General features: G+C 36.4%; 1 protein-coding gene across 4 annotated transcripts in view; it reads left to right on the top strand.

Moving 5' to 3' along the window:
* LOC136026191 (lysophospholipid acyltransferase 7-like) overlaps positions 1-12,470 on the top strand; it is a 150,295-nt gene that overhangs the window by 9,645 nt on the left and 128,180 nt on the right. Inside the window, exon 2 of one of the 4 annotated variants that reach the window (XM_065702529.1) lies at positions 911-1,125. The exons of the other annotated variants lie outside the window; for them this stretch is intronic. The gene's annotated coding sequence lies outside the window, so the exon portion shown is untranslated. The remainder of the gene's footprint in view (positions 1-910; positions 1,126-12,470) is intronic. 4 annotated transcript variants of the gene reach the window in all.

Below are 12,470 nucleotides of genomic sequence, written 5' to 3'. Positions count from 1 at the left end.
GCATAGGTTCCTGAATTGAATATTCTGGTGCTTCTGGTAAGGGGGCATTGTCTGGAGACATGAACACTGACTTAAATTGACTACTCAATTCAGCTGCTATATCTTTTGGGGTACTAATTGTACTGCCCTTTACAAGTAGTTCCATAACTGAGTATTTCCCTGGTTTCCGAGCTGAAGCATACTTCCAAAATCTCTTAGGGTTAGATTTTGAATCAAATTCCAATCTGTCTTCATATTGTGTCGTAAGTTTTCTCGTGAGATATCTAACTTTATTTTGGGTTTGTTTAAATTTTTGATAGTTCTCATGGGAAGGGTTGCTTTTGTATTTGCTTCAATACTTCTTCTTTCTATGCACAGCTTGCTTGATATCACTAGTGATAAATGGTAGGGGGTTGGGTCTTCTTTTCTAGGAAATTACTGTATGTTTTTCTGTTGCTTTAATTGAAACCCTTTTCATTTCAACCCAAGCCTCCTCCATATTCTTAACATCAATGAATGACCAATCCTAGTGTGCCAACTCTTGTGTGACCTGGTTGTAATTTGTTTACACATGCTTAATCCAATTATCCTTTTCTGGGTACAACCTAAGCCTACAAGTAATTGCAACATGGTCACTTGCTCTGAATGGTGGTTCTGAATTGACACTAATGAGCGTCTTGTGGTCATTAATAAACAAAAATTCTAGTAGTGTTGGGTTCTGCGCACTTTTGTACCTGGTTGGAAAATCCATTGCTCGGTATGTCAAATGTTCATGAAGGCACTCTAGAAGGGTGTCATTTGGGATTTCAACCCCTTTTGTGACAGCAAACCCATCAATCCACTGTAATTCCGGTAAGTTAAAATCTCCAACAATAAGAAAGTTCTTATAATATTGCTTCTTCACATTATTAATAGAATATGCAATTTCTAGAAAAGAACTTGTCTGACAAGGGGAGCTGGGACTTCTTTAAAAACAGCCTATGTCTACAGGGAGACCTCACTGCAGAATCGTTATCCATATATGCTCAGCCCAAGGTTTGTAATCTGAATTTACTTTAAGAGCTTTTACCTGGAGCAGAGATTTGATGTACACTGCTATCCCTCTACCATTTGGCTTTGACAGATTGGCGAGTAGCTCAAACCCAGGTACTTGAATTTGTATATCAGTAAGAACAAATGCAATATATTTTGGTTTCATCTCAGTGAATGCAAATACTTACTTTGTGCCTTGTTGACATCACCAACTTAATTTCGTTCGTCTTTGTAGTAATACAGTCTACATTACTGTATTGTACCACAAGTCCCTCAATAGTAATATTGTCATCATTAGCTTCTTTTGATCCAGAGTCATATGATTTAAGAGAAGTGGTATCGAATACGGGGTTCATAATTTCTGTTATCTGATCAAGCGCTAACATATACTTATAGACACTACTATAAACACTACTTATAAACACTACTTATAGAACTAGTTACAAGTCTTAAAGGGGTACCAGACATATCTATGATTCCATGACATTCTCTTGCAATGGTGATTGACGCGTCGCAAGCGTCTGGAAGTTTTCTGCCCAATATTTTTTCCTCTGATTGCTAAGTCCACTTCCCCATTCAATCTTCTCTTATGCAGCTCTTCGTACAATTTTTGTCTTTTTTCGCGATCATGCTTTAACAAATCATTTCTAAATTGAATGGCACCCTTTCTTTCAATGAATTTCTGAAAGATTAGCTTTTTTATTTTGAAATTAGCCACGGAGAAGATTATTGGGTTAGGACGTTGAGTACTGTGTCCTGGTACGATTGTTACGTTCCCTAGTCTGCTAACGTTCAGGACGGTAACATCAAGGATTCCATAATCATGACCCAAATAATCCCGCACAAATCAGGCATCATCAGTTTGTGGAGGAACTCTGAAGACCACTATATTAAGTTTTCTTTTTTTGTCTTTCACGATCCTCGGCAATCATTGCCTTTGTGTGATTTTCGAATTGTTCATATAAATCTTCTCTTAATGTAGCTACTTTTGTGGTTACTAAGTCTTTTATTACTGTCCTTTGCCATTCCTGAGCATTGCTCAAGAGTATGAATCCTATGTTGTATTGCCTTAAACTGAGTGTCAATTTCCGCTTTTCTTCTTTAAAGCTAGCAAAGAGTCCTTAACTGCATCCTTAATCTTAACATTCAGGGTCTTTACAGCATTCTCAAAGCCGCTAAGAGAATTCCTAATGGACGCATCTCAACTCGAACAATCTTGGAGGCATTAAAGACGCTATAGTCAGTTACAACCCATTTGATGAAAAGCTGGCTAAGTCTTAGAAAAGGGCACTGGAACTTTCAATTACCAATTGACTGAGCCCCCTCCAAAGTTTTATTTGCCCGCTCCTTCCATATACAGTGCCACTGGGAAAAAAAATGAACAAATATGAATACATTGAACCCTTATGGATCCTTTCTATAGGCACTGCTATACAATTGCCTCTGACTTAAACAGGAGAGTAGAAATTTCAATTTCCCTTTTAATGAATATTTGGAATTGCACAGAGGGAAAAGGGGGAGGGGGCTCCCAGCAGAATGATGGTATGAACACAAGATTTCTCTGAGATGTGAAATTTAAAATAAAAATGAAGATATTGATTCTGCTTTGGCCCTCCACATTGTTGAAGATCTAGATTATTTAGTTCTTTTCTATGAGGCAACTCTAATATCTGAAGTAAAGGGATTCCCACATTCTTTTAGGAAGGCAATTTAGACCGGCAATACAGCTATAGACAAAACAAAATCATATTTAGAATTACACAGAGGGAAAGGGGGGGGGGGCTCCCATCAGAATGATGGCACGAACACAAGATTTCTCTGAGATGCAAAATTTAAAATAAAAATGAAGATATTGATCCTGCTTTGGCCCTCCACATTGTTGAACATCTGGATTATTTAGTTGTTTTTTTTTGATGAGGCAACTCTAATATCTGTAGTAAAGGGATTCCCAAATTCTTTTAGGAAAGCAATTTAGACCAGGTAATACAGCTATAGACAAAACAAAATCATATCCAAACCTGTTTTTGCCAGCCTCTTTTCACTTTTGTGCTGTTAAAGTTGCAAGCTCTTGTAAAATATGTCAGTAAAATATGTAAGATACCAGTAATTACGTAAAAAAAGCCAAAATTCCAACTTTATGGGGGTCTCTAAAATATGGTAAAATACCCTATTATACCAGTTGAAACACTAATAGACAGTTTGAGTTTCAGAAAGGTGACAGCTTGGTTTCGAAAGGTTGATTTGAGTGGTGCTTAATTTAGGGGGGATTTTGCGTGTGGGGATAACTTTTTTTAGACATGGTGGGGCAGACGTATGCAGCATCATTTGGTACTGTCTCAGTCTACTGCCATTTTAACATTTGATGCCTATATTGTCCAGTTTATGAAAACAAGGACAATCCTACAGAATTGTCTTGGTAATGTAGAAATGTGTTTAGAATCAGATCTTCATTGGGATTCTAAATATAACATTTGTTTTACATTGGGGATGAACTTTAGCCCCTCCTCACCCTAATTTGGACTTATATATCCTGGATTGTGTATGTACAGTGGATTTTCGCTGATTTTGACAAACTGTTTAGTCAATTTGACAAAAAGTGTGACCTACAAAAAATTCATTGTATGTATATGCATTTCAGGGTAGAACTATAGGATAAAGGCACCAAGGATTGTTTTTTGTAAAAAATGATTTTTTTCTATTCTGGAAGTCTTAATTTAAAGAGTTTTTGTTTGAAAAGGGTTTCAGTATGAAGGAAAAATATCTAGGAGTCTAACTATCGATTAGAAGTTTGAAATTTTATCAGGAAAGGTTACAAAACTCCGATTTTCGGAAATTCGAGCGTTTTCACCTATGTTGGCAGAACAAAAAATTACCTGTTTTTGACGTAAGTCGGAAACCAATTTGACATGTGTTGAAATATTTGGGGAATGCTTGTGGGTGGATCCAGATGCATTCAACATGCATGCCTATTCTGTTTTACTGGATTTCTTTGTTTTTCTTCAACTTTGTTTAATGTATAAACGTATAAAACAGTATTCCGACAGTGGAAAAAAAAAACCTGAAAAAAATTGTCTCAAATATAATGAATAACATTAGATAATCATATGGGTTGTAATTGTATATCTTACAATTATTTTCTTTTTTTCTTAGTATAGCCTGTATGCCACAAGAATAGTATCTCCAAGTGCTACCTGGAATGGCCCACTTCCTCTCAGTTTTAACAGTCAGGCAAAGATTTCTTTGTTGTTCAAAGTGAAAATGTTGTCGACATTTGGCCAATTCAAAGCTTATCTGCCATTTTAATTCACTTTAAAAATCTAGTTTTGACTATCCTTTGTCCGGAAAGTGCAGAATCCTTGAAATGTGCATGTTCTACTTAAGGTTATCAGAAATTTTGAATCAGAGGAGTTTAACCTGATTCACTAGCATTTTGGGTGGGATAGAGTCTAAGAAATCGGAAGTGGATTTCAAGAATTTTAAGAAGTTTATAGTCATTGTATATGACTTAGTGGAATTTACTTTCAGGCGTAATTTTTTAGATTCCTCAAAAACATGAGTAAGATTTTCAGGGGATTCACTTTTGATGTTTCTATGGCATACTTCAAGAATCAGCAGACCATCTTCATATTAGTGCCTTTGAGGGAATCTGTTACCATTTTTATTAATCAATACTAGATATAAGAGTGGTCCAAACAAGGTTCCTTGAGGAATTCGAGTCAAAGTAGGGGTTAAGATAGAATATTTTTGTTTTACAGCTGGGGATCTATTTGAAAGAATACATATTCAAATATACTAAGAGAGGATCTGCTTCAAAGTTATTCATTGATAAGTAGATTAGGATATTTTGATCAACCAAGTCAAACGCTTAAAAATATGAACATTGTATGAGGCCAAGTGGCACTTCCTGAGAGGATGAAAAAATCTAGCATCTAGCAACAAACCAGTAAAACTACATGAAAAAAAAATCGAAGTTTTAATGCGAAATATTATTAGAAATAATAATCCTAAAAATCTCTCATTGTTGAGAAATACCTGTAAATTCGACAGCTCCAGTTAAAAAATTATAGAGAGGTATATAGACTATCATTAATCCTTTCACCTCTTTGACTTCTTCATCAGAAAAACTAGCCACTGGAAGCATTATTATCCTCCAGTCAGCAAACAATGAGTACACACTATTATATGCTATGCATTATTATTGATTGTGGGAAGTGCGGGTACCTGAGCTGCCTGTCCCCAGCAGTTTAAGGCCACTAGGCCGACCGATACCAATACGACTCTTCCTACTCCTGCTCTCTTCTGAACAATCAAATTTTATAAGTAAATCATCTCCTTTTCAGTTAACTTCTTCACGCTTTAATAATTACTAAACAATTTGTTTCTTCTTTAAGATATCAATGGATGCCTTGAATATCTTGCGATCAATGTGCCAAGGCAGGTTAGAATTCAGGATAGCTGTATAAGTATTTGGAATCTTAGCCAAGGACCAGAAACGCTTTAGAGAAATAATCTCTTCACTCAGAGCCTGGCAATTAAATAATACATACTGAATTGTTTCATCTGCTGGGAAGCAAACACAGCATAAAGGGGAATTATGTAGCTGTCAATTAAATAACAAGCTATTTAGAAGAAGGGCACCTGATTTCAGCCGGTAATATAGCACAGTATTTTGTCTAGTATGAAACGGCGATAAATTAATTTACTATGATTAACATTAGATTTTTGCCTGATAATATCTCGTGAATTGAGGTCAGAGGAAGGACTAGGGATTAACATGGAAATCTAATTGGGACTTTGTCTTTCAAAGCAATCACAGAAGAATTTTCTTAATGGATGTTTTGAAACAATACCAGACAAAAATATAAGATCTTGAACAAAAAGTAAGACGGCACTAGACCCTTAAGGTCTAAACTGGCAACGCTGGTCTCTGTTTCGTGGTACTTCAGCCAGGAAGTGCAATGGGGGTTGGGGGACCAACCATCCTGTGCTTTTGCACACCGTTACTGCTTACCATCCCCAGATTTCTCCAAGTACCCATTTAGAGCTGGGTCGCCACTGGCTGAGCTTACAGAGTCACGCCACTGACCCCATTCCTAGATCCAATAACTGGCTATTTTGAGGATCGGACCCGTGCCCCATGGACAAAGAATTCTCAAACCAGCGCGTCAACCACTTAGTGCTTGTACGTGTGTGCTAGTACTACTTGCACCACGTGGTGCTAGTAGTAGTAATAATGACAATGACAGTGTTCATCAGAGTACTAAGCTTGTTTTTACTCCTAAACAAGAGAAAGAACTTGCTGCATACCCAAAAAGTTGCTCACTGCTGAACCATGGGCTGACTCCCTCTGTAACTAGAAAGTTGGCCAGCCAATGGGCAATAGCACTGAACATAAAATTGCCATAAAGCTGTAAACTGAGTGAGAAAGCAGGACTGGACTGGATAAAAGAGTCTATCAAACAAAATACCAGCTTGTCCTTCAGGAAACCTGAAACTACAAGTCAGGCCTGTGCTGTTGGCTTTAATGCCATTGTAATTGTTTTTTTTTTTCGAAATTGTCAGGATTTGTGTAGCAACAATTGTTTTCCTCTTGGTCCAATTTGTAACTCTGACAAAACAAGAGGTCCCACAGTTGTGCAGGCCTTAAAGGTGATTGCTAAAAAGGGAGTAAAACAGGTTTTAAAGACTACATTGGCAAAAAGAGGAGAAAACACCACTAGGCTTTGTATCTGCTACTGGTTAGATGATTCCACTTTTCTTTGTTTTTCCAAGAGTCTAAGCTCCAGAGAGGATATATTGAGATGGAACTCCAGGCATTGGCTTAGCCCATTACAGTGGATGCATGACCTCGGAAATTTTCCTTTGTTCCGTGCAACACATTCTAAAAGAGGTCAAACTTAGCAAAAAAGACCTTGTTTTACTCTTGATTGATAATTATGAGAGCCATATTTCAGCGTAAGTAGTTTCCTTATGCAAGGATAACAACACCCAGCATCTAATCTTTTCTCCTCATTGCTCCCACTGTCTCCAACCCCTCGACATGCCAGTGTATGCACCATTGGAACATGCTATCAGGGAGTCATTTGACCAATGGTTACAGTTAAACCCTGGTTTGCCTGGATAAATTCAAAGCATTAAATAACAAATTTGTGTTCACAGAAGTTAATTTTCTGCCAGCTGAAGTGACAAACTGCCCAGACCCAGCTGAAAATAATGCCCTGGATCCTTCCAACACAGATGAACTCCACCCTGGTTCAGTTTGTGCTTCATATCCTGTCTTTGGATCAATTGTAGTCAACACCAAACTTGGCTCTTGCCCTTCTCCTTAGAGCATCAAACCATATCCAAAGGTAAAAATGCAAGTACGACCATACAAAAGTGGAATTCTGACAGGCATACCAGATATAAAAGCAATAGAAGAAGAGACTTAGCCAAGGCTTGCCAAGAAAAAGAAGAAGCTGCTAAAAAAAGTCATATGTCTTATTCATTGCTGACAAAACTAGAGACAGCATTTCATATATAAATATGCAGCTCAACGACGAGTTAGATGACGTGACTTTACATAGTGGAAGTATCAGCAACCTTGAGATTGACAAAGAATTTTCTTGTAGATTTTGTACTAGTAAAATTTATGGTGGGAAAGAAGCAAATTTCTACTGTGGGGGGCAAACTACTTGGGGCAAACTTGTCTCTCTCTTTCTACTTCCCTTCCCCTTCATTATTCTTTTCTTAGCCATAGTAGTTGTTGCTATAATTATTGCTAGTATTCTTTTCTTCAATTAGTTGGACTTTCAAATAGAATTAAAACTTTATCTTTTATATATGACAGTCATGTTGTAACACCAGAAGCTATTTTTTTTTTAAATGAACGGGTGTTTTTTTTTTTTTAATCCACTTTGTTTTAAGTTTCACCATTTTCTGCGAATGAAAAATTGCCGGGGTTTCTATCATGACTAGTAGGCAAACTTATACTACAGGGGGGGGGTGGGGGCAAACTTGGCTTAAATAAACATATGAAAAAGTTAGAAAAAATGAAAAATTGAAAAAATGAAAAAAACTACAAAAAAAGTGAAAGAAAACTTACATCTAAGCAAAGTCCAATGTATTATTTCAGTCAATAAATCCCAGTGCACAAGAAAGGATGTCTCTTATCTTAATACCGAAATATTTGGTATTTTAATATTATTTTCACAAAAAAATAATAAATTAATCTTTAAATTTAATTTCAAATTTAATTGAAAATAAAAATTTGACAATTTTAATATTTCTTATTTTTTATAATTGTAAATGAAAAGGTGGTCTGATCTAAGGAATATTTGCGTTACGGACAAGGGTTAGAACCTGTAAAGTCACACTAGACTTGAACTCCACATATAGTTGGAGGTTGGTATTCTGAAGAATTATCTTGTGTAAATTTTGTGCTTCTAGGGTTTATGGTGGGAAAGGAGCAAATTTCTCCTGTTTTCTATGTTGGTGAAATTGATGAAATAAGTGCTAGAGCAGCAAACATTAACTGCCTTGCGCAAGTCTGTTGGGAAGTTCAACTTCCCTGAATATAGAGATGTGTAGAATATAGAGTTTGTAGAAACTGACTTTTAAGACATTACCATGAAGTTGCCTGCACTGGTTTCAGTAGGAGCAACTGGGAAAACAGCCAAAGCTCTTGTATTTGGCTTTGATTTGTCATAATTTCCCATAAAATAAATTAAATGTTTCATTTAACTTTCTATATTATCTGAATTAATTATTAATATTATCTGATTACATTATTGTAAGCATTAATTAATGAATGCCTGGAAATACCCCAGGTGTGTCAATAGTCTCCCTGTGGTTGGGGCAACTTTGGACTCTTGAAGAGATCATACAATGTTGGGCCTCACCAAGAAACGATTAAATAGAATTCATTTGAAAAAATACAAAAAAAAAGAAAAGTGAAAAATTAAGCACGAATAATTAATATCTGTATGAGAAAAAACGAAGTTTGTATTTTTAGGAATATATCTTGTAAGGGGGGTCGAAATCCTCAAAATGTACATTTTCGTTAGTCTTTCCTCTATATATCTTTCTTGCTATCTCATTAGTGAGTCAATCCAAAACTTACCAAATATTATTTGAATTTTTTTTGTTACTTATGTGTTACAGCAACCACACAATTGTTCTTGATCTGAGTAAAACCTGTTTTTTCTGTCTGCACTTTGAGATAATTAGCTTAATCGCAGTGAGATAAACTACTATGAATGTGTATTTTAATTAAATATCTAATATATAGAGTTGGTTAGATTTGGTATGTAATATAATGCGTTCTGGGCGACTTGCTTTCCATAATTCTCTGTTTTAGCTAGACTCCGGTGCCATGCCAATCCAGTTGTAGGAGGGGGGGGGGGCAAAAATAGCAGCGGTGCAGCTGCTATTTCTTATCAGTCTTTAATCCCAGCTTTAATTTAAAACAGATTTGGGCGTGTTGACGAGTTAGAAACTTCGCAAGTCGCGGGCTGGACGCTGTTTTTCTTTGCTATTCATCAAGGGAAGTAGAAATCTGGTAGAATCGAAATAGTCTTGGCATTTCTGAACCCCTGGAAAATAGTTGAAATATCTAACAACTATGTGTTTCGAAACGAATTAATTATCATTTTCTTTTATTAAGCTTCCGTCCTCCATTGAGAAGAACTGTCACTATTTACATCACAGCTGGGTTCATAGAAAAATCTTTCCCCTTAGCTTCCATTTCATCAAACGTCCAGAAGGGATTTGAAAGGTATATCCCCTATTCAGTTCAGATTGTTCCGATAATGAAAATCTGTGCTCTTAAACACAGACCAACCAATTTTTTTTTAGTCCATGAAGCTGGTGGCAAATTGCCTAGCTCATCATAAGTTCTGACTTCAGCCTTATCCCCACCTGCACTGTCATCCTCTCACCCAATGCTTTCAGTAAGGCATGTGATTCTGCAGCCATTGTGAAATAGGAGTCACACCTGAACAAGTGAAACCACATCGCAGTAGCATCAAGCAAACAAAATGCTTCAAGTACAAAAAGAGGACAGAATCAAAGTGCTCACAGATACTTCAGTGAAGGCCAAGATTGAAGCTGCCTTGGCTACAAGGAAGGCAAAGAAGAGGTGGAAAAGAAATAATGAAGCAACAAAAGCAAGCGAAACAAAGAAGTAGGCTGTGAAGAGATTTGATGAGAAGACAGCACTGAAGGTGAAAAAGAAACTGAAAAGGTTTAGACAGACAGTGACTGTTGATGACAACTCAGACAACTGTCTTTGGTAAGGTAGCGAAAAGGAATGTTAACTTAGTTTTTATTCGGGTTGCAGTTGGCTAATTTCCAAAAATCATCTATGAGGGCCAATAGGGAGAAGGTGGAACCTACTGCAGTGGTCAGTGTGACGACTATGAGCGGTGGGAGAGTTAATGTTTGAAAGTGCCAAGCATAGCCAGATCATGTATACTACATGAAAGAGGATAAAGGGTGAAAACCCACATCACATGGACAGTGTGTGATCTTGGACAAATGTTTTGACTAAAATTTATCTTTACTAAACAAGAACAGCAGTTTCTTAATCTCGGATCTGATGAAAACAGTTGGGATTGGCTGACTACAATCTTACAGCAAAGCCTATTTAAATATAATTACTCTTTTCGCAACACATGTCGGTGATTGAATCTGTCAATGATTTTGATACTTCAATTCTATGATCCTTTGTCCAAGATTGGGCAGTTTTCCAAGATTAGACTCAAACTAAAAATTTACACTTACAATTAGGCCTTTTCTACTAACTGTTTGTGCGTTTAAAATAGTTACCATTGTATATGGATGAAATTTTTAAACTTGTGAAATGCTCATTAAGAAAATTGAGACAGAGTAAGCAGAGAAAAATTAATTTTCCAGGCGTTATAGCAGATATAACTATTGAGATGTTGATTAGGGAAACCTGGATTTGTAGTTTCCTTCCCGTCATTTCTGTCAATGTCTGAAATAGATCCCTCTCCTGTAACTAGACACCTCCAAGTCTGCTCCTGGTTATTACAAATAACCAGTTATTTATAAATAACCCGGTTATTACAAATAATGCTGTTATATCTCAGAATCAAAACTTCAGTATTTACAAACACATACCTATGGCATGGACTCAATAAATATTGATTCTTTGTTATACCGAGGTGTCTTGGAATAGAGAGGTCCTTAAATCTCAAGTTCCTACCGGTGATTTAATCTGTTGTCTGTTCGAAAGACAACAGTCTATTCAATGGATGCGCTACGAACTAGTGCTGAATAAAAACTCACCCTGTAAGACAAGGAATTGTTGCAAACTATTTGCGTGCGCACTTGGTTCTTTAGTTTTGAAAATCGCACTTGATTTCTAAGCAGGAAAATTGAAATCCTTAACCACACGAGAAAAGAAAAGCTCCAACATTGTGGTTGGCGCAATAAAGTATTGGCTCAAATTAATTCAATGTCAGCGGAACGCCGCCGCCTTGGCTGGTGGCGCTGCGTCGGTGGTGTTACAACGCTTTGGCAGAGTTCGACCAGGCCTCTCGTCGGTGGTGTTCGATGCGTTTGCTAGCACGGTGCCTGGGCCTAGTTGTAGTTTCCATAATTTTGTTACTAAAGTATTCTATTTTCATCATATTTGGGCATATTTCACTAGGAATAACGTATTTCACTATTTGGGCTGGGTCGCCATAATTTGCTGTAAATTTTTCAGGAAATTTTTTAAAAAGAGCTTGAAGAGTCCTTGAAAATGATGTCACGTAATTTTGACGTAATTTTTTAAATTGACGTAATTTTTAATGGGCTTTTAGCTCTTTTAGAAGTTCCTGCAAATTTGTTTAAAAATAACATTTTACTATTTGAATTAGACAAATAATGCATTCCATTGTTGAATCAGCTATAAATAGCAAAATATTTCTCACAATATATTATTTTAGAAACATATTTAAAAATTTTGGTTACTTATGTATTTCGAGTCCTTTAAGGGCTCAAAATATAATTTTCCCTAGATGCAATTATTGAATTGTTAAAGAGAATAAAAAAAAGCATCAAGGAACATGTTTACTTTCTTCATCCTAGCTAAATTATGTTGGAACAGTTAATCTGATACGTAGAACTTGATATTATGAACAAAATCGAATATAATAGAATACATTGAACAATTTAATAAACAGTTAATAGACTAATTACCAAATGTTCAAAAGCATGTTTCTAAAAAACTGTCAGGTGAGAAAACTGGGATACTTCTTGTTCTCAAACCTCCCTGCTAACCCAAGGAGAGACACTGTCATCTACAAAAAAGAGGGAATGGAGGTGAGAGATTGATCATATAGTTATGACTACTCCTCATACGGTTAGTGTTTTTGTCAATACTATTAAGGAGGGGAAACCATTCCTGATTGGTTGCATATACTTAAACTGCCCAAATGTCCCTGCCCCTTGCCAAGCTATAATTTAGTTGG

This window comes from Artemia franciscana, chromosome 1, assembly GCF_032884065.1.
Source record: "Artemia franciscana chromosome 1, ASM3288406v1, whole genome shotgun sequence".
NCBI lineage: Eukaryota > Metazoa > Arthropoda > Branchiopoda > Anostraca > Artemiidae > Artemia > Artemia franciscana.
Note: the sequence above shows the minus strand (reverse complement) of the source record. Positions and strands in the feature narration are given on the sequence as shown.